Here is a 20,215-nt window from a genome sequence, read left to right on the forward strand (position 1 = left end):
AAATTATTCCTGTCGCTCAACTACGAGTTTCAAAGTACTACAGAGGTTAACAGAACGATATAGCTGCTTAGCTTACATGGGAACTACCAAATTCAATGGCTTTCTAGCCTGGTTCATTACAAATTTATAGCCAGCTTTTTAGTATAGCCTATATAGCTAACTAGGTTTCATCAGGCATAGTTATATATAGATTTGAATAGAAAGAAGGTACAACATAGAAATAGTCAATCAAAATGTTATATTTGTTTACCCAATGTGATTTCTTAATTTATCTACCCTGATCATTGTTAGCATTGACGAGTTGTGATAAACAATTCAACGATCATAGTAACCATTTTTCTTGGCTGGAGTTTGCTCCGTATAACAAAAACATATCGCGTATGATTCATTCTTATTTCACTGAACCATTACAGGAGGATGTTTAATTCATGAACTTAACTTATTTTCATCGAGTCTATAAGGGTATCAGTCATATTATTATGACAGCCCTAGTGACATTTGATTTAACCTACCACATATAATAATGAGACTTAAGTTATTAGATCTAGTATGACGAATAATGTGAATGGCGAATAATGTTAATTGTTTGGAAAAAGAAGGATAAAAGAACACACCCTACAATAATGAGATTTGCAATAGCATGAATGATTTATAAGTACTAGCCATGGTTATTAAGAAAAATACCAAAATATTGATTGATTAGTAGTAGTCAGATTTGAGACAAATAGCATCTAGGTCAAACTGAGTCATAATATGGGGCGTTTAAAGAAAAATACATTTGATCTATTGTTTGGTTATAGGCATAAATAATAAACCTTTGAATGTATTGAATGATAAGAAAGGAACGAATTTCATCCAAATCCAGTCACACTTAAAAGCATTACACGAAAGTCATTGAAGTTATCTATCAATACCATAAATGGTATATTGAGGAAGCTGAAATCTTTTCATTGCGTGCTATTTGTACGGAGCTTGTGAATAACAAACGTTCTTAATGTTCTTTTCTAATTTAAAGATTCTAACCCAGCTAGTAAGGAATGCTTAAAAATCTAGGAAGTGACCTACTTGATGTAACTGTATGGTGATTGTAAACTGATAACAACTATGAAGTAATCTTTTGTATACGTTTGGTTTTTATTGACTACTTCCAATCCTGTTGTACCGATCATTAATCTCATGTGAATATATACAATCAAGCATATGTGTAAAAATGTATTAAATGAATCCAAAAAGTTGATTTTAATAAGTTGGTGTCTCTCGATAACACGCATAAGGACGAGAAATATCTAAAAGAAGTCTCAAACTACTTAATATTTTATAAGTAGAATGTGAGCAAAAGATCGCGGTAACTACGGTAACATTGGGCTGCAATTAAACGAAACTCGATCACGTAAACGTGGCTGCCTGCTTAGCGACCAATCAGAATGAGGCGGGAATTATTACATCCACCATCTTTGTAAGCAATGGCAATCGGCTTTCCTCGTTCTGTGTTTTTTTTCAGCTATATCTTTTGTGTAGCTGTATAATTTAATGTTTCAGTGTGCTAAAATGCAACAGTCATTGTAATATTCCAAATGTTGGTGCAAATTTTCTTAGATTCAGTATTGTTTCCTGGGTTTTTGCTGCTGCTACTCAAGTTGATGTACTTCTTCATGCAAGCTGGCTAGTCTTATATTATAAAATGTTAATCTGTTTTGCTTTGAGTATTTTTTCAGATATGGGGAACCGAAGTTAGTTTCTTTTTTTGCTAAAATAGGTGTTGCTGCCACATGGGACTCTAACTTTCTGGTTATTTAATAAAACATACATTGTAAAATGACAGGTTCTATGATTACATGAACGCAGACATGACTGTTATTACACTGGGCGACACATTAGGTTTACATGGAAACGTTGCGGATAAATCCATCCTAACATTATGCTAAGTCATTGAAAAGAATAGAAAGAATTCATATTGGTAAGATATAACTAAATGAAGTATCCACATTTTAAGTGGTGAGATTATCATTTATGGATGACTTTTTTAGAAATGTTAAAGTGACCTTACGGTATCTCACTTACTTACTACGATCAAAAGAAGATTATAAATTAGTTTGAAGAATTAAGATCAAGATTTAAGGTTAAGAGTTAAAGTAAAGGTTTTCATTACTAGATGACTGAATTCAAATTTTCCCATCTTTAATTTCATTGGTTCGTTCATAAATTATAACCATGCCTATAATTTATTCTATTGTTAGATTGAATAACAAATAGAACTTCAAATGATTGTTCCTACTTGAATGTTTAGTTAGTTAAAGTAGTAGTACCTATAAAAATTTTTGCTCTGGTTGTTAGAAGGGGCATCGGCCTCGTGGCTTCCGAAGGAGCTCGGCTTTCACCATGAAGCGTCATAATTCTTCTAAATGAAGACCTTCTAACTCCCAGGGCAGAGTTAAAATGGTTTGGATTATTTTTTCTGGTAAGCGTTTTTTTAGCGAGTTAGTTTTCTACGGGATGGGGACGCTAACCCCATGCCCAACCCTCCTCCTTTACCCTGCATTACGAGGCAAGCCCTAACTTGGAATCCTGAAGGGAAGCGAAAAAGAGGAAGGCCAAAGAACACATTGCGTCGGATAATAGAAGCAGATATGAAAACGATGAATTACAACTGCACGGAGCTAGAAAGGATTGCCCAGGACAGGGTTGGATGGAGAACGCTGGTGAGCGGCCTATGCTCTTTCACGAGGAGTAACAGGCGTAAGTAAGTAAGTAAAGTAGTAGTAGTAGTAATAGTCATTATCCTAAAGAAATATCCCTTTTTTTAGTCACAGATCATGTGTTGCCATTAGAAATTCTTGTGACTCAGATATGATCATAAGATAAGGTATAGAGACTTTGTACTAATTGTTGGATAGATTAATCATTACCCTATTTTCCCTAAGTTGTTTACATTTATTCTCTTAAAGAAGATATGTACGCGTACATTTGTGGTGTATCTGTATCACAGTATACAATATGTATACAATATATAATAAATTTTTCATTCATTTAGTGAATAAATACTATATGTTAAAGTATAGTTATCATTAAGGATTTCATTTTAGGCTATCATTTTCACATTCTTCATTCTACAATCTTTTATGTGTTACTATGTTCTATTCATAGAAGACATAGGTAGATAAGTTTAGATGACTGTAATGAAATCCACAGTAAAAGTTATGCTCTAATGTACATTACTTACTTACTTGCGCCTGTTACTCCCAATGGAACATGGGCCATTCAACAGCATTCTACAACCCACTCTGTCCTCGGCCTTCCTTTCTAGTTCTATCCAATTCTTGTTCATTCTTCTCATTTCTGTCTCAATTTCTCAAAATAATGTGTTCTTTCGTATTCCTTTTCTCCTTTGACCATGAGGACATCATGTGAGGACTTCCCTTGTGACGCAGTTGGGTGCTTTCCTCAATATGTGTTCTATCCACTTCCAACGATTCCTCCTGATTTCTTCCTCTGCTACAATCTGGTTTGTTCTCTTCCACAGTAAGTTGTTGTTGATAGTGTCTGATCAACGGATCCGAAGTATTTTGTGTAGACAATTGTTAATAAACACTTGTAACTTCTGGATGATTGCTTTCGTAGTTCTCGAAGTTTACGCCTCATACAGTAGAACTTTCTTGATATTTGTATTAAAAATCCTGATCTTGGTGTTGGGTGATAGTTGTTTTGAGTTCCAGATGTTCTTCAGTTGTAGATATGCTGCTCTTGCTTTGCCGATCCGCATTTTCATATCTGTATGAGATCCACTGTGGTGATCAATGATGCTGTCCAGATATGTAAATGCTTTTACATCTTTCACAGCCTCTCCATCAAGTGTGATTCGATTGGTTCATGTTGTGTTGTATCGAAAAATCTAGTTTTTCACTTTGTGTATGTTGAAACCGACTGCTGCCGAGGATGCTGTTACACTGGTTGTCTTCTCCTGCGTTTATTGTTGCGTGTGCGATATAATAGCCATATCATCTGCAAAGTGTAGATCGTCCAGCTGCATCCAAGCTGTCCACTGTACCTCATGCTTCCCCACAAATGCTGACATCTTCATGATCTAATCAATCACCATGATAATAAATAACAGACATTACTAACCTACTAAATGAATGGAAAAATGAATGAAAATAATGGATATTGGACTCTTATTAAACATTGGTAAAAAGATTGTTTCCCTGTTATAAACATTTCTGCGTTATTTCGTAACACATATTCTCCCTTGACAACTATTCATGTATAACCCTGAATAATTTAAATATATACATCTACCATGGTACATATGTCTATCCATTCCCTGTATTTCTTCTTGTAACTTTAATAAGTAATATATATGGCGAGATTATAATTTATGGGCGAACCAATCAGATTTACAATAACAGATCTTAGAATTTGGCGCAAAATCAATTCATCCATTTGGCTAAATAGACTCTTGACATTATAACTGATGTCAGTTCGTGATGAAAACCCTCAATGTAATTTCTAACCTTAACCATCAACTATAAATCACAATCCTTATTCTTCAAATTGTTTTATAACCCTCATTTGATCCTATTTATTAAGTGTACATTCTTAAGGTCACTCTTAGCGTCACTCAAATGTCGTCCATAAATTATAGTCTCACCCATAAGTGTATTAGCAATTATTATATCTTTAAGTTACTTGTCTATTGTATACTATTAACATGTATGAAATATATGTAGCCTAAACACAATTACTATTCTATATTAAATTAATGTAACTTTTCAATAGAATTTATATGAAGTGAATATAATCTAGATTTCATCTAACCTCATCAATTTTTAACTGGAGTTGACATGAGTGGCGTTATGAAGGTGCTATGTGGAAGAGGGAAATAATCATATTTATGATCAACTTATGCTGTATCGATCCACTCAGATATATATATAAACATATCATAATTATAATCAAAGAGGGGTTTTGTGGATATTATGGTTCAAATGAAGCTAAACATGAGAGCACTGAAAGGCCATTTTGTCCTATTTTGGGACTTCTCAGCAGTGCTCATCCACGATCCCACCTCTCGACATTCGAACCCAGGACAATGTTGGATGTGTCATTCCATTTCGTGGATTGGTTTAAGTTAGACACTAACACCATTTGATGCCGGCTCAGTGGTCTAAAGGTTAAGCGCTCGTGGGTGAGACTGAGAGGTCCTGGGTTCGAATCTTGCAAGGCTGAGTCATGGATGGGCACCGCTAAGGAGTCCCATACTAGGATGAAATGGTCATGCAGTGCTTTCATATATATCATTCATTCATATATATCGTAATTAATTAAACCTAAAAAAAAGTCAATAAACTAATCAAAACATTTAAAGACAGTTTTATAAGCAAAGATGGATAGTAGCTAGCAGTGGAACCAAGTTTGACGCTCGTTTCGTCCTATTTTTGGACTCATCAGTCGAATATATCTGCATCTCAGAATTGATGTTCACACCGGGACTCAGACTCAGTACTATTCGCTTCAAACACCATCACATTATCAACTTAGCTTCTGAATCCTGATAGCCACTCGCTTGTGTAACACACCAAGTGAACAATAGTCTTTATATTTATTATGAAAACACAATATTTTCATTGTTAAATAATTCATAAATTACAACTGACCTTATTCAATTTCAGGTTGATCATTTCTTTTTCCATTGAACAATTTATTACAACATAAGTTAATCATTTCATATACAAAATATGAAGCAGAAGAAGAAAAGGAAAAGGTATGACCATACGAGAACATGTACATATATCTATCTCATAAAATCATAATAAAAGTTTTATTATATTCCCCATGGTTTCAGACTTGAAATACACTTTGATAAATCTTTACACACACACACACATACGTACATACATACAAACGCGCGCGTATATGGTAACATGTATATTTATGTCAATCAGTTAGGGTTTGTTTTAATGGATCTAAGAATTTTATTCAATGGTTCAATAGATTTGTTACTACCAGTAGATATCTGCTGTATAGATCGGATAATAATAGTAATTATTATTATTAAAACTGTCTTTAACTTCATTTTGTATTGCTTGCATGTATCTTCCCGTTGTTGCTTAGGTCTAAAATTGATCAGTCATTTGTTGGCATATATTCATCCTGTGAGGATTGCTTCGATATTGTCTTAAGTAACAAGCCCTCCAAATACCCTGGTACGGCCGAGAGTGACGAGAGTCAGATCTGACTCTCAAAATGCTCTCAGATGACCACGTGCATACAACCACTGACAAGGAAGTCCTACTCATTGCGTTCTCGCGTCACGGGTATTGTTAACAAAATTGAGAGGAAAAAAAGAGAATATCCAGAGCCTTAACCAGGTTGGTGGATATGGAAGATCCAACTACAGGAGATAGAAGACCGTCATTCCAAACCAATGGTGCACATGAACACTAGTATCCTGAAGGAACAAATGGAGTATGAACCTATTGCTCGTCACCGTCTACCATGGGACTGCATCTCTTTACATTGCTTCACTGCCTTGTAGATCAGACCTTTGGGTCGAAGGTTCAGGGTGTTACCCCCTAGGAAAAACACCTGTTTCGGTCCGGGCACCCGTACAGTATCGCAGCCCTCACACAACTCGAATGATTTATATGGGGTATATCTATTCCGTGTCTCCATGTACCAATGTTTATGTGTTTAAATAAATAAATCACAAGCACTATACGCAAAGATGGATGGTGGCCAGCAGTGAAGTCCAGGACACGCGTTCCGTCTTATTTTGGAATTGTCAGCTGGATGTAAGATAATATCGAGGCGATACGCATAGTGTGCACATATGCAAATAAGAGACTAATCATTTGCAGTACTAAAAACCAATGGGAAGATGAAAGTAAACAATACCAAGTGAATTTAAACTTCACCTCATTGCATAACCGGAACTACTGAGTAAGTAACGCTATGACGTTTGAAACGAAGGGTACTGGGTTTGAGTCACAGAGTGAACATCAACTCTGAGATGCAGGTACATCCAGCTGACGAGTCTCAATTGGGACGAAACACGCGTCAGATTGGATTCCACTGCTAGCCACTATACATCTTTACATTTATATATAAAATTATAAAATGAAGTTTGATTAAATAGTTTTCTCGAAGATTAATGCACTTTACAGATATAGATTGATAGTGTGTAATTAAAAAATGATTAACTTTTAGTAGTTAGATTTGTGTTGATACTTACCGGTGAATAAATCCTCAATCACGCACCAATTAACGAAGAATAGATGAATAGTAACTATTAGGAGTTATTTATGGACTATTATCATATATATTCTTATTGGATAACTATTAAGTAACTATTGTGATGTGTACTACTGATGTCGAAAGATATAAGTAGTATGTATCATGAATCAAAAGTGGAATGTCTGGTGACAGAGGTTTAATAAGATCGAAGAGAAAAGAAGAGGAGGACAGGGGATGATTCGTGTGGAAAGGAGGAAACAATGAATTCTGAGACGATTGATTGACATTTTGATAATGAAGTATGTACTTTATGTTTTTCAGATTTTACTAAGGTGTTCTGTAATTTGTGGTCACTTACATTCGCTTGTCCCCACTGGTTTTCTCGTTCACTACACTATATCGCATATATATTCATATTCCCTTTATTACAAGCTTTCATTGGACTTATTGGAAACTATTATACAACTTACTATTTTTAATTTACTCTCAATTTATCAGTTACAGTCTCACACACTCATAGCGACCTTTGACTTGATCTTCTCTAATTGTTATTTTGTATTTTACGGTATAATCTGCTTGTATATAAACTGCGTATCTCTGAAATAAATGGTTCATACAGTAGAAGCTTTGTTCTGGATTCAAACAGGCAAGGCTAGGAGGAAGGATCAGTCAGGACTCAAAGTTGACTCTAGTCTAATCGTATTGGTTTATGCGTCGTTCATCTGATCAATAAGTCAGTGTTCTTATTGGCAATGTTATCATATGATATATTAACAAGTCACAGGTCATAACAGTTTTATGCATATGGTAACTTACAAAAAGTAGTTTCATTTTTGTTATCATCTCCTCTGAACACTTTTGGTTTACGTAGATTAATATACATTTCCATGAGACATTGATGCTCAAATTGAACATTGAATTTCACAGAATCTGTTGCGTTAAGAAATTACAAATGACTTAAACGGTAATGGAACTTAACCGGTTTATATGTTACAATCTGATTGTTTAACATGATAGTTTGTCAGAGTTTATTAATTCTTCCGAACAGTCTTGAATAAGTTACTGGCTATCTGGAATCTGTAGCGTTTTTGGTAATGTGTTATCATTTGAAGTAATAGCTACTGAGTTCGCGTTTCAGTTTGAATATCAATACCGGGATACAAATACATACACTCAACAAGTCCCAAACAAGACGAAATGCACATCCTGGATCCAATGCCTAACTAAATAGCAAATATATTATAACTTATAATGAGACGGTATATCGGGTGTATACTCTCAGGACGCACATATAATAACAGAGATTGATCAGTTACTGCAATGAAAATCAGCAAATGGAAATTATAAACTCGTACCAAACTTGGATTCTTACTAAACACTCAGGACATCTCTTACCAAGGAACTTTACAGTTAAAGGCCACTAAGCTATTACAGAAACTGTATTCATATCTGAGTGGACAATATTGTTTCAAACTACATATTCAACAGATTTTAATATATGGTTATATTAATATGTAAATATTTGATTAGTATTATTGTGTTTGAAGAGATTACGAAATTACCTAAAGTCGGAGAACGGGACAAAGGATCAGTGACGCAACGTCAAGACAAGCTAAACTATTCACTGAGCCCCAGCTCTGCCAACTAGAGGGAGAATGCAAGATTCAGACAAGGGAAGATTATATTCTACAAGCAGTTGGAAGCACATATGAACAAAGCACACAACTCAAGCGTCTATATACAGTATACAAAGTTTCAAAAAACAGCTTATCAAGAAAGGAAATGAACTAATGATATTTAGGGTTCTTCCAAGGGGGGAAATACAATCTGAAGGTAACAATAGGCTTTCTTGACGCGAAAACGAGACATTGAAATCTCCAAAATAAAGTTACAGAAACAAGACATTTACTAAGTGATTTCTTAGGTACAGACATCACCAACAAGTATGTTAAACTAATCAAGAAGATTTGTAAGTCAGTATATATGTAAAATGTAATAAATGGATAGTAAGACAACAGATGTGCAATTAGTGAATGAACTAATGAATAGTTGTAATTAATATTTCAGCATTTGAAGCATATCAAAAACCTGGGAAAATTAACTTATTAAAATTAGACGATAAGAAGTATACGAATAATCATTTTCAATATGTAAGTAGGGAAGAAGAGATACAAAATGGAGGGGGGTTGCTAAGGCAACAAACAAAGGATAAGAAGAATTAATAAGATTAGTTGAGAGGGTTTTGTGTAGATTGGTTTAATCTATAAATACTATCTTAGCTAGAATATTGTTAGGAAAGTGAAGGCACCGGATAGTTGTTTCTTCCTAGTTTGAGAAAACTGAAGAGTATTTACCCACAACCCTCATCGACGATTGAACCAATGACAACTTATGATGAATCTCGTATAGACATTAAACCAATCTCCATAAAACGTTTCATTCAATTTATAATCGTACAATCAACAGGTAGTTACTTCAAAATGAATTCTTGAAGTCCCAGTGATATATAATGGCGCAAAAGATAGATGTATAAGACTGAAATCTGTTTATTCATCAAGACTTCTTAATCTGAAACTTTATGATCATCTTTATCAAGGCCTTGAAATGTTATCATCTATAGCCAATGGAAATCCCGTTACAATTCCCTGAAACATTCTTCATAATATTGTTAGCTCGAATCCTCGTATAATTTGGCTTATATAGAAGACCACTAGAACAAAATGGAAGTATCTAATAAACCATTTTAAATACTTTAGTTTCACCCCTATTAGTGTCACAAATGTGATAAAATTCAACTGTGAAATAAGTGTTTCGCTGAGTTTTTTAGCGAGTCTACTATAATTTATAGACGAACCAATCAGGTTTACGATAGTAGATCATGAATTTTAGCGCGAAACTCATTCATCCATTTAGCTAAATAGAGTTTTGGTATGGTAGCTGATGGTAATTCGTGATAAAAACATTAAACCTAATTCCTAACTGTAAATCCTAATCCTAATTACTCGCACTGGTTCATAACCCTCATTTAGCCGTAATTTGTAGATGGACATTCTAAAAGTCTTTTTAGCGTCACACAATAGTCGTTCATAAATTATAGTCTCATCAATTTTTTGCAACTATAACAAGAAAAGATACTCGTAGAGAATTGAGGAATATTAGGAATTGATGAGGGAGGCTGAATAGGAATACAGTGATCTTGAGTGTTGTTAGAGGTATGAGAGCGATCATCACTTCTTGGTTCCTCTGGAAGTACCTGAAAACGAAATTTAATTAGAGGTGGTCTTAGTGACCTGAGAACGTGACCGCAGTGATCAAGGGACAACTGCTTGAGGTCGGTCACACACGGCATTTTTATGAGTAATTTTCGTGTTAGCTCCTCACCTGTTGAGACCTTACCGCCGGAAACGGAAATCTGTGGGATGAGGTGAGGTGTGCCTTTCTACGGTCAACCTTTTCTAACCCCACCCATCCTTGTGGGAAAGCAGCATCACTGTTATGCTGGTTGTCTGAAGGAAACACCTTACTGCCATCACATCTCTGTACAGTCAGTAGTACGACTTTGCCCTCAGACCTTAGGTTTGCGGCTTCTAGTCTTACCGTTCTTCAACCGACCCGTCTAGCATGGTAGAACCTTGAAGAACGATTGTTACAGCCAGTATAACTCGATTGATTCATCACAATAGGCAAGCTCAACAATCACATCAATGTAGCAATTCTTGTACAGAATTATTCAATGTAACATATATATTCATAGTTCAATAATGAAATTATAAAGTAACATTAAAGGCTTGTTTTATTTTCTCATAAAAATGTTCATAAAGAAAGAAACAAAGAAATAATACACTGATTCATCTAATACAACATAAATTATCCGGTTGTTTCAATCGCTTGTTGCTACCGTATATGACAGAGACTTGTATTTTACTTAATACATACATAATTACTATGATGTTTAATTCAATTTGATTAATGTAGATCCTTATGAAGGTAAAAAAAAAGCGAAATAGTTTATTACCTAACTACACATGAAATCATTTCTGACCTATTTCTCCATATATATATATATGTGAATGTATAGTTACATTACATTTAGCGGTTATTCTTTGTATGAATCTATGTAATTGGTTTTATGATTATTTTATAATACAATCTAAAAAAAATTAATGCCAATCTAATGTGTAGTTGAACTACACAGGTCATAGGTTCCTTTTCTCTATATAAAACCTGGGAATTATCTTCTGAAAATAATCATTAATGGTAATGTACCATGGGTTTTGTTTCTTCAGTGAAGGGACATTGAATTTGGTAGATTCACTAACTTGTTTTCTTTAAATAAACATTGTAAACAAGAAAGCACTAGACCCTAGTATGAAACATAAAGGATCTAAAGTAGTGAACGAGAGTCAGTCAGCAACAACGTAGAACTTTGTATGTACGTACGTAAATCATTTCAAGTTGTCATACCACATTAGCACACAAATACATTTGTCGATTTAAATCCCGTAGTGGTAGAGGTAGTAAGAGTATAAGCAGTAATCGGAAATATTAAGGTTTGAAGGTGTTATTCAAGGAGTATAATCCAGTGGAATAAATTTGGAAAGAGAAAAAAGAAAGGGACATGAGGAATTGAGATTAGAAATTTGGAGAACACAAAGAGTGGATGAACCTGCACCATTGCCAACGATTTTGAGTCATGTCATTCATGGTCTCTAACCATCGATTGCTATCATCTCGTGGATCCCAACCAGGTAGTAGGTGTAGATCTACCAACATGGCTCAGTCCAGTTTTCAGTGACTTCATGGATTTGTAAAATCTGGGAACCATACAGGAAATTCTTCATTTGAAAAATGTCAGACTTCACTGTTCTCATCCTCTCACCTTCGATCTGCTTAACCTTCTACTTCAAAGTATTTCACATGCGACTGATGATACATACTACTTATACCTATCGATATCAGTAGCACACACTACAGTAGGACCGATTATCGGAGTAGTCGTTGATGACCACCACAGAGGAATCCTGTGCTGGAATGAAATAGCTCTCAACTGCTTCCTGGTTTGTAATGATTGTCTAACTAAGGTCAGTCATTGATGCAAACAGGTGTAAAATACTTGGTTGGAGTCCATGTGGTTATCGTAATCAATGGTTAAAGACTTTGAATGAAATGACTAGAAATTGTGTATAAGTTTACCGTTCTCATTCATTCATTTTATCCTGCAACATAGTTTGGAGGAATAATGAGAAACTATAACTTTGCAACCTAACAATTCAGATTTACATATGCAGATGATAATACTGTTACAGTGTTTTACTCTCACATTTTTAAGCATTTGTTTGATCCAAATAATCTTTATCATATGTTTTATTATTCTACATTTATCATTCATAAATTATTCCCTTTATTACTCTGGTTTTGTATGACTGAAATAAAGTTGTGTACGTAATGTAATTTCGTATTTGTTTTGTTGTGTAGTCAGGCACTGCAAGTTTATTATCGTTTTATGAGTTGTGAGTCATGATTGAATTGAATACAACGAAGAATTAATCTGTTTCTAATTTGTGCCTTGGGATCGGTTACTAGGTTGGAAAGATCTCAGAGACCAATAGGCGTTAAGGCATTGGTATAAGAGGTGATTTTGTGGATATTATGGTAATTTTAATAGTTGAGATCATGAGTCATTTGAAGCTAGACCACCATGGAAAACCTGGAAGCACTGGACGGCGTTTCGTTCGACTGTGGGACTTCTCAGCAGTGCGCATCTACGATCCTACCCGGCGAGATTCGAACCCAGGATCCAGCGATCTCGCGCGCGAACTCTTAACATGTAGACCGCTGAGCCGGCATTCAACAGCGTTAATGTCTAACTTCAAATAATCCACGGACTTGAGCGCCACCGTCCACCATTGTCTTCAATAAGATACTATCACACAACAGATGCGGTTGAACTCCATTGGTCACGGGTCCGCACTAGAACCCCGGGAAATAACTCTTGGAGACAGTCACTGGTGTATATATGATAATTATTATCAGAAGGGGTTTTGTGGATATAATAGTAATTTTAATAGTTGAGATCATAGGTTGATGTGTCAACCAACGCTTTGGACACCGATCCTACTGGCAGTTCAGGTGACCTAATAGATAACCTAAATTCTGATTGAGACGTAATACGTGATATTAATTAGTGTCTCAGATCATCATATTTATGATGAAAGTATTTTCACTTAACAAGTTTAACATTTTTATGTAGCCGATTTATCACAAGCATACGTTTGACTGATCACTTTTACTGGGGTAAGCACATTTGAGATTCTACTAAATCATAAGCTAGTGTCAGTATTCAAGCTAAAACAAAAACTTACATTCAATGTGTGATGAAAATACCGAATAGTTATTAAACAAAGATGGATAGTGGTTAGCAGTGGAATCCAATTTTTTGCGCGTCTTGTCCTATTAAAGACTCGTCAGTTGGATGTACCTGCATGCCAGAGTTGATGTTCACTCTGGGACTCGAACCCATCTTTGCTTAAAAAGTTTGTGACTTTTGGCTACATCGAGGCAATCCGCACAGGTTGCACAAATATCAAGAAGAGACTGATCAATTTCAGTCCTAAATAACAATTGAAAGATACAAGTTGTAGTGTCGGTCATTACGTCAAGCCCATATACCTCATTCAAGCTTTCGGATAGCCCATTCTATTCATTCTACTTGAGTCACATTCTGACCTAGTTAATTATTCGCTTATCAATCTTGACTGTTATTATATGAGCGCGTAGGTGTGTATACATTTCTTATCCCATTACTCATCACATGGCTTACCAGCTATCTCCACTCTGCGTCGTTTCTCTTCTCTCTATTCCATTCGCATTATATACAAAACATATGTATTCACAAGTCTATTCTCGTTATTCGACTTATTCAATTCCGTTATTGACTAACGCGATTAAAGTCGATGATTATATACGAGAATAGGCGATAACAAATATTCATCACGATCATCTTGGAGTCAGATCTTGGGCCAATAAAGTGGAGAGCCCTTTCGACGACATCGTTCGATCTAAATGACGATTAAATAACGGGCCTCCACAAAGTAAAACAACACCAAGTGTATCAAATAGTTAGTTTACGTTTATTACTGATAAAGAGGTAAACATGGTTGAGGGTATATTGCTTAGTTTAACTAATGGAAATGGAACAAGCTTTTACTTAGACAATAGAATGAAGGTACATAAAATTGTACAGCAAAGTTAGTCAGTCAACCACAACGTAGGACCAGGCACATACAAGCATCGGTCCAAGTTGTCATACCTCATCACCACAACAAGATGAACAACGGATTCATAGAACTAGTTAATTCAGTGGTGGTAATATATAAAATGATTGAAAATAAGGACATAGTCAGTCAGTCAGTAACAACGTAGAACTTCGTACGTACGTACATCAGTTCGAGTTTCCATACCACAATAGCACAAAGATACAATTGTCCATTCAAATCCCGTAGTGCTAGATGTAGTAAGATTATAAGCTGTAATCAGAAAAATTAGGGTTTGAAGATGTTATTCAAGGAGTATAATCCAGTGAAATAAATTTGGAAAGAGAAAAAAGAAAGGGACATGAGGAATTGAGATTAGAAATTTGGAGAACACAAAGAGTGGATGAACCTGCACCATTGCCAACGATTTTGAGTCATGTCATTCAGGGTCTCTAACCATCGGTTACTTTCATTTCGCGGTCCCCAACCAGGTAGTCTACACCTACAAACATGACTCAGTCCACTTGTCAGTGACTTCATGAACTTGTGCCATGTTTTGGTCTGGCCGTCCCTAGCTTTCTTCCAACCTACTCCTATACCATTGAACATAGCACGTCGAGGTAGTCGGTGGTTGGGCATACGTAACACGTGTCCCAGGCATCTCAACTGATGAAGTTTCACTACTTCATCAATTGATTTGCCATCCTTACCTATTATCCGTTCCCTAACAACTGCATTACTTACTCGATGGTCCCAGGATATACGAGCAATATTTCGAAGACTCCTATGATCGAATACTAGTAGCCTATGAATATCCTGTACTCTTACATAAGGACATAGTACAGCAAAGTAAGTTACTCGAAATTAATGTACTTAGATTGTATTGCATAAATGTTAAAAATAGTTTAGTCTTTAGTTAAGAAACTAAAGAACACTTATTTAGTTGAATAATCTTTGTACTAACCACAAGATGGTTTCTTTTATTCAAACTTAGCAGACATGTCCAAAGTGATGTAGGAATAACCGATTATACAGGATGAATATGACGTGTTCTCGAGAAGTGATCAAAATTTGATATCAGGACGTCTAGATCTCAAAGCGTTAAACATAAAACTACCTGAGTTATGACATGAACATGGATTTGTAATCCAAAGAAGTTCATGAATTAGGACAGAACAACTAGTCAGTGCAATAACTTTTTAAGTTACAGAAGTGAAATTGTCAGATCATAGTTGTGCAATAAATTAAATTTAAATTACATTTTGTAATTTACGAAATAATTCTTATATCATTTAGCTTATCCAGTCAAAGAGAAAAACTAAGTTATTGCATATCGACTGTCCACAAATAACATGGATTTAAGAAGATCACCTCATCACCTTCAGAATTAGCCTTACTTACTTACTCTTGTTATCTCTCATGGAGGAGTATAGGTTGCTCATCAACATTCTCTATCCAACTCTGTTCTGAACAATACTTTCCAGTTGTTTTTCATCCTATTGATATCTGCTTTCGATTCTTAACATAGTGTGTTCTTTGACCTTCCTCTTTTCCGTTTCCTTTCAAGATTCCAAGTGAACGCTTATGATGCAGTTTAATGATTTCCACAATCCAACTTCTTTCCTTAATTTCCTCTTCAGATAAAGTTGATTTGTTCTCTTTTACAATAGGCTTTTGCTAATGATGTCCGATCAACGGATATTGAGTATCTTCAGTAGATAATTGTTTATAAATACTTGTACTTTTATGATGATGATGGTTGTAGTAGTTCTCCAAGTTTCAACTAACTGTCTTGACATTCGTATTGAAGATTATAACTTTGACATTGATTAACAGACAATTGTTTTAAGTTCTCAATATATATTCTTCAACTGTAGAAATGTTAATCTTGTTTTGTCAATTCTTACCTTTACACATTTATATCAGATCGTCATTGTTCATCGATAATACTATCACCCATATACATGAAATATTCTATCTCTTCTAACATTTCTTCATCAATTATGATTGGATTGATGTTATCTTTATCTTCTATTTGAGGTTTCACAATTATTAGGACAAATAATATTGACATGTTCTCTATCTCATTTGAAGTAATAATGTGTTTATGTATTTATGTGTCTATCATCTACATTTTATCATTCATATATATATATATATATAATAATAATTGGACCGCCCACATCCTTGAAATGACCTTCAAAACAACCAATCATACGACTGGAATGATTTATCATGTTATTGATTTTAAATACTAAATGGTCGATTTTCCCGATTTTTTTTTGAAAAAAAAAATAATAAAATTAAATCAGGGTAAATTATACGGATTGACAAATTCATTATTTCACGACGGACATTATTATTATTATTATTATTATTATTATTATTAATGGTATTAATGATGGGAATAATCATGCCATATTGACTATTTTGTCCTCATCATCATCGTTATCATTATCATCATCATTAATTCATTGTTGGAATTATTTGGAAATTTTAATAAAAACACTTTATTTTTTTGTTTTATGTCATATTCATACAAACAATATATAGGTGAGTACTGAATTCTATTTATAATGTAATTGATTTAGTATCAGAAAGGGGGTTTTTGCGGATATTATAGTCATTTTAATAGTTAAGATTATGAGTCAATTGAAGCTAGACCATTGCTGAAGAGTTCCGCAATAGGATGAAAATGGACATCCAGTGCTAACGGGTTTTCCATGATAGTCTAGCTTCAATTGACTCATAATCATAATCTTATTATAATTTATTTTGCTTGTTATAATCTTTCTGTTTTAATTTATGGCTGCGAAACGTGGCTATTAAGAGTAGAAAATTTTCATAAGCTATTAGTATTTGACCATAGATGTCTTAGGAATATTACTCGCATCTGCTGGGATCACCAGGTAAGTAATAGAATAGTGAAGTTAGACTCAGAGTATTAGGGAATGATAGTCAATCAGTTGATGACTTTGTAAATCTTCATCAACTGAGATGGTTGGGCCACGTGTTGTGTTGCCGATGTCTGAACACCGATTAACACGACGCACAATGTTGATTAGTATTGAGGATGGTTGGAAGGAAGTTAGAGGTGGCCAAACCAAAACAAAATGTGGCATCATTGCTTGAAGTGACTAAGTTCTAGTGTGATCCATGTTGTTAGATGCAGATTACTTGTTTGTGGTCCGCGTGACTATCGTAACCAATGATTAGAGACTCTGGGTGATACGGGTCAGAATCTATCACAATGTTGTCAGTGTATTCATTCTTTGTCTTCCCTTAAATTATGAGATTAAAATCGCTCCATATTTTTCTACCAACTAATTCGTTTTTCCTGTACTATGTCCTTATACACAATCTTTCTTTTATATATTACCACCATTGAATTAACTAGTTCTATCAATTCAGTGTTCATCTTGTTGCGGTAATGAGGTATGACAACTTGAACAGATGCATATATGTGCCTTGTCCTACGTTGTAGCTGACTGACTAAAGGATTTTCGAATTAAAAAATATTTTCTTATATTGATAAAACTATACTACTCAAGATGACAGCCGTTTGATTTTTAAGTGAAATATAAAATGTAATAACGATCAACCTGTACCTTATAAAGAGTTTTAGTCGTAAGTACCGACATATTTTAGTGTTGTACAACCGTACAACGGTATGAAAGCTGAATAACCAGAAATGTTTGGTCTTTCGGTTCAGATGTTGTCTGAAACTTACTTTATCAAGTAAATGTCTAATTAAATCACGTCATAACTGAATTTGCGAATAACAAACGATCTTGCATTGTACAAATTACTTGAAACGATTAGTAATTTTGTTCACATGGTCCTAGTCAGGCAATAGATGTGGTTAGTTCGTTACGGTATGTTACCCCTGAATCGGTGGGTGGCCTGCCTAACATATGGGTCGAAAGGATCTCCTTCGTCATCCCATCATTTTAGCCCTCAAATGCCTTGGTACGGCCAAGGGTGCAGAGTCCACTCTCCCTCTAGAGATGCTCTCACATGACCACGTGCATACAACCACTGACAGGGAAGTCCCACTCATTGCCTTTTCGCCACAGAGGTGTTTGCAAAATTGAGAGGACGAAAAGCGAATGTCCGGCACTTCAACCACGTTGGTGAACACGGAGAATTCACCTAGGGGAGTTGGAAAACCGTGATTCCAAACCAATGGTGCACATGAGCTCCAACATTCTGAAGGAACAAATGGCGTATGAACCAATTGTCGGTCACCGGTTACCATGGGACTGACGTTGTTCGATTGCCTTGTGGATCAGGATTTCAGGTCAAAGGCTCAGAATGTATCCCCCTAAGAAAACCACTTGCTTCGGTTTAGGCACCCAGTCAGTATCCCAGCCCTCATAAAAAACAAGTGACTTGTGTTGCGCATGTGTATTCGGTGCCCCTTTATAAAAATATTTATGTGTTCAAATAAATAAAATCACATAGTTCTCAGATAGTTATCTCATAATATAGTTTAATAGAGATTTTGAATATAAAAATTAAGAAGAAAGAAAACACATAATACAACTATTTCTAGCCTGAAAAATAGACTCAACCAAAAACTCATTTTCTCTTGAATATAAAATCCCCCTGAAGTAAAATCTGTTTTATTAAAAATGTACAAGATCAACAATCAACTTTTGAGAAACTAATAATTTTCACAAATCTATCATATACGTTGAAATATCATTAGTATTGTTGACAAATTTTTGAATTGCACAGGTTGTTTATCGATTAGTTAAGGTAATCATTACTTAACAGTTATCCTTAGAATCATTCAAACCTTTTGATCAATCAATAAATTTTATGATATAGCGCCGGATATTCGCTTTTCGTCCTCTCAATTTCGTAAACAACACCCATGATGCGAGAAGGCAGTGAGTAGGACTTCTTTTACAGTGGTTGTATGCATGTGGCCACTTGAGATCATTTAGAGAGTGAGAGAGCTGACTATCCCCACTCTCGGCCGTACCAGGACATTGGGGGACAATCAACTATAAAGTAATTCAATAAATTTTATAATATAGTTCGGTCTTTATTCTCACCTTTTGAATATTTGACAAACTTAACCCATTAGACCCATCACTAATGACACAATTGTTATGTTTCCAAAAAACAGTGTACTTTACAATATTTAAACATAATGGTGTTTATTCTAGCTCTGCTTTTTTATTTATCTGTTCAGAATAAGAAAAGAAATATGTTATCATCAGAAGAGAGTTTTGTGGAGATTTTAATACTTTAATAGTTGAATTTAATGAGTTAATTGAAGCTAGACCATCATGGAATGCTTGAAAGCACTGGACTGAATTGGTTGAAGTTAGACATGAACACTATTAGATGCTGGCTCAATGGTCTAAAAGTTAATTGTTCGTGCGCGAGACCGATAAGTCCTAGGTTCGAAACCTGCGGGGCGAGATGCGCACTGCTAAGTTTCATGCTAGAGCGAAACGACCGTCCATTGCTTCCAGGCATTCCATGGTTGTCTAACTTCAATTGACTCATGAATTCAACAATTAAAATATATTATCGTCAAACAGTAATATGGCTGAATACTTGAACTCTGTCACTAATTTCTACTTCATTAAATCATATTGACAAATATATTGGACTGTAAAATTCCGGCGAGATTATGATTTATGGATGAACCAATCACGTATAAGATAATAGGTCATGAAATTTGGTGCGAAATCCATTCATTCATTTGGATAAAT

General features: G+C 35.0%; 2 protein-coding genes across 2 annotated transcripts in view; one reads left to right on the plus strand and one right to left on the minus strand.

The window, feature by feature from the left end:
* MS3_00008837 (uncharacterized protein) overlaps nucleotides 1-16,603 on the minus strand; it is a gene marked incomplete at both ends in the record, with an annotated part of 32,410 nt that extends 15,807 nt beyond the window's left edge. Inside the window, 5 exons of the mRNA XM_051217178.1 lie at nucleotides 3,225-4,081; nucleotides 5,652-5,677; nucleotides 8,047-8,160; nucleotides 15,889-16,354; nucleotides 16,391-16,603. The remainder of the gene's footprint in view (nucleotides 1-3,224; nucleotides 4,082-5,651; nucleotides 5,678-8,046; nucleotides 8,161-15,888; nucleotides 16,355-16,390) is intronic.
* A 212-nt stretch (nucleotides 16,604-16,815) lies between these two features.
* MAP2 (Methionine aminopeptidase 2) overlaps nucleotides 16,816-20,215 on the plus strand; it is a 57,544-nt gene continuing 54,144 nt past the window's right edge. Inside the window, exon 1 of the mRNA XM_051219487.1 lies at nucleotides 16,816-17,036. The gene's annotated coding sequence lies outside the window, so the exon portion shown is untranslated. The remainder of the gene's footprint in view (nucleotides 17,037-20,215) is intronic.

The sequence above is a fragment of the Schistosoma haematobium genome, chromosome 6 (assembly GCF_000699445.3).
Source record: "Schistosoma haematobium chromosome 6, whole genome shotgun sequence".
In the NCBI taxonomy this organism is placed as follows: Eukaryota; Metazoa; Platyhelminthes; class Trematoda; order Strigeidida; family Schistosomatidae; genus Schistosoma; species Schistosoma haematobium.